Raw genomic sequence first — 3286 nt, 5'->3', positions numbered from 1 at the left:
GAGAATCCACATTGGGAGCTCCTATTAGGTGCTTCAGGCGCCCGTCAGGAGAGACTGCGCCCGCGCTACACCTCATGGGCCGGCCCAACAGGAGAGATTCGCTACGCTCAGGAATCTCTATGTTCGCTGGTTCACTTTGTCCGTTGGTGCGGGGCGACGGCTGCAGCTTGCCGCATGTCTGCTCGCTAGGGTTAAAGGCATGGAGCTTCGTGGTTCGGTTCCTGTACTGACGGCCGCTCCTGTTGGTGCCTGTGCCCGTGCGTGTGTGAGAGCCGTGGAGTAAATGTGCTGAGACTTGAGACATGCGAGCTAGGCTAAGCATGAACGGTATCCATAATCACGTTCCCCTTTCTCCCCCGCGTCGCCCACTCGCGTGACAAGGGGGACGAACCCTAGCCGCCGCGCCGTCGGGCTCACCTCCCCCTCTCTTCCTCGCCGCCGCCTGAGGCGCCAAGGATGGTGGCAGCGGTGCCTCAGATGCCCTGCCTCTGCGTGGGGAGTCCCGGATCTGGAGCGGCGGCTCCTTTGGCGAGGCACGACAGGCTCCGACGAGCAGCCTTGCGGGCGGTGGATCCGGCGTCCTGCCGGCGCGGGCGGCGGGATCTCGGTGGTCGTTGGCGGCTGGCGGCGGCTTCTGCGGTGGCCGATGCGCGCGATCGGGCGCCTCCCCTCTCCTCCCCTGTTCGGCGTGCGGGCCAGCCTGGTCGGGCCGCGCTTTCCTTGGTCGCCGGTTCTGTACAGGAGGCGCTGCTGGTGGCGGGGATCTAGTTCGGGCGGAATCCCTGGCCGGCCATGGCCGGGCGCGCCGACGGCAACGTCTGAGGGCGTCGTTCCCCTCCTTGGAGGCGTCGGTATGGACTGATCTCCTCACTTCCCCTTCCCCTAGGTCTCCCGGGCAAAAGCCCTAAATTTGTTGGGCGGTGGCGGCGCTCACGGCGCCGTTCCCTTCTTGAAGGCACCGCTTTTGGAACCTTGGGGTTGGGTTGGTCGGGGCCTCCGGCTCTAGATGTTAGGCTTAGGTGAGAGGTGTGAGTATGTGGTCCAGCTTTGCACCCCTTCATCATATGGATAGGAGTAGCGGTAAACGTTGCCAAGATGACGGATTCATGCATATTGTTGTTCTACTTTGTAAGATCCTCGAGAATAATCAATAAAATGATCGCATGCATCTTTCAGATGCAGAGGCCGGGGATCATTCTCCTTCTCTAAAAAAAAGGCTTGAGTCAGTTTAAGTCTGCTTAGTAGACTCGCCTCCGTATATACATTCGTATGTAGTTTCTATTGAAATCTTTAAAATGGTCAGCCTGGTTTGCGTGGCTCAGCTGTCCACTCTCTGAATGCAAAGGACCAACTCAACTCAACTCAACTCACTGCGAAGCGAATTCAGAAAAATGAGAAGGAAGCTCAAAATGCAGCTAGCACGTCACAGTAATATGTACGAGAAACATGTGGCTTTTTATACTTTATATAAGCTGCGAACATCATCAACAAATTCTCACGTACGTACGTACGTACGTATGGTGTGAACTGATTAATTGCACGTACACATGGAGGGAGCACCAAGACTTCTTTGACCTTTGCAACTTGCAAGTCTTCACCATTTGAAAGTCTTCCTTGAGAGGTTTTCAGATTCAGACATGACTCGGCGTACGTGTGGAAACAAAAACAAAGATAGGGGAGACTTGACTTGAGCTAGCTGAGGCGTGTCTCTACTCTGTACCAATGGCGGCTGCCACTCCATGGTCGGTTTACACCTGATACTGAGACCTGATCATGAGACCATGCCTTCAACGTCGTCGATGCATGGGACGGGTAACAGTAGACGCAGAGAGAGCAAGACTACTACTCTCCAAGCAAAGCACATTTCTAGTTTCATTTTGGGCCATGGATGGGTGTTTCACATCGTAATTTTGACCCAATCTTCTAAAATCACTGTGGGTTGCTTGGATTGCCGTCGACGAGAAACAGTTGATTGCATAGGTGTGCCCCCCTTCCCTCCCACCCCCTTTATTTTTCCTCGCTCGAACCAAATGAAGGTTACCTCCATCCTAAAAGCGTGTGTTTTAGATTTGTATATGGATATACACATATCTACAACAACTAAAACATGTCTAGATACATACGTATCTCGACAAATCTAAGACAAGTAATTTGAGACGGAGGAAGTACAATATTAACAAGTCAAAGGCATATGCCGCCGTTGTCGCCCCTCCCTCGTCGGAGCCGGCCAAACCTTTTTGTAGTAAACAACCCGAAAGCCGTCGTGCTAAGGCCCCAAAGGACCAACACACCAGCACATAGCTGCGTGAAGGCAGACATGGAGAGAATAAGCGCAGACATGGAGAGAATAAGCTAATGATGTGGGTGTCAGCGAGGCTTCGCCATGGGGACAAAATTTCTGTTCTAACCTTTTGTGCTAACAAAATCAAGAATTGACCTCGTTTGCAAAGAAATTTTGAATCTGACCTTTTTTGGTCATGCCAACATCTTTGGCGTTTGGCTGGCACGGAAGACGCCGGAGTTGGTGGCGTTTGGCCCTGGCCCACACTAGCTTAGCTGGCGCTGAAGTGGCACGGCCAGACGCCATGTATCTTGGCGTTTGGGCAAACGCCATGAAGCCTGGCGTTTGGGTTCTTCCATTACGTAACAAGAAAATCATGTGACGCCTGTCTGATTATTCTCGTTTGATGTTGATTAGTGTGGTTGCTTAATCAGTGAGGAGGCAGAAAGCTAAAGTATCACGTCAGCCAGGAAGCTGCGTTCTTTTAGAAAGACGTGCGGTTTGGATGGATTAATCTCATGTTAAGTGGCTGTGTACCTAAACTTATTTAGGGCATCTTCAACGCCGATCCGTAAACCTCCTGCTACCTACCGTCTGGACCGCGGAAGCTATCAATGTCGATTTGTATCGGTCTGTGGTGTGGTCCGAACGTGATTTCTCCCGCAAACCAGAGACAAAAGTGGGATAGATTTGCGGGAGTCCGGACCGATCTCAAGCCCATTGCTGACCGTCCTCGCCCACCAAAAACCCCTCCCGCCTCCCGCGCGTTTTTGGTCAGTGCCGCTCCAGAGGGTCAGCGCCCGCATTCATGCCGGCCAGAGCAGACGCAACCGCTCACTGACACCGGCATTGAAGCGGCGCGCCGCCCGAGAGAGCGCCGCTCGCGCCGCATCCCATTGCAGGCAACTGTCACGCGTTCAAACGACACGATGGCCGCCCGTTCGTTTGTCTGCCGCTAGGATTGATGACACGCGATTGCCGAGTCTCCTCTGGCACCACTCGTCC

Source organism: Triticum dicoccoides, chromosome 3B, assembly GCF_002162155.2.
Source record: "Triticum dicoccoides isolate Atlit2015 ecotype Zavitan chromosome 3B, WEW_v2.0, whole genome shotgun sequence".
Classification (NCBI taxonomy): Eukaryota; Viridiplantae; Streptophyta; class Magnoliopsida; order Poales; family Poaceae; genus Triticum; species Triticum dicoccoides.
Note: the sequence above shows the minus strand (reverse complement) of the source record.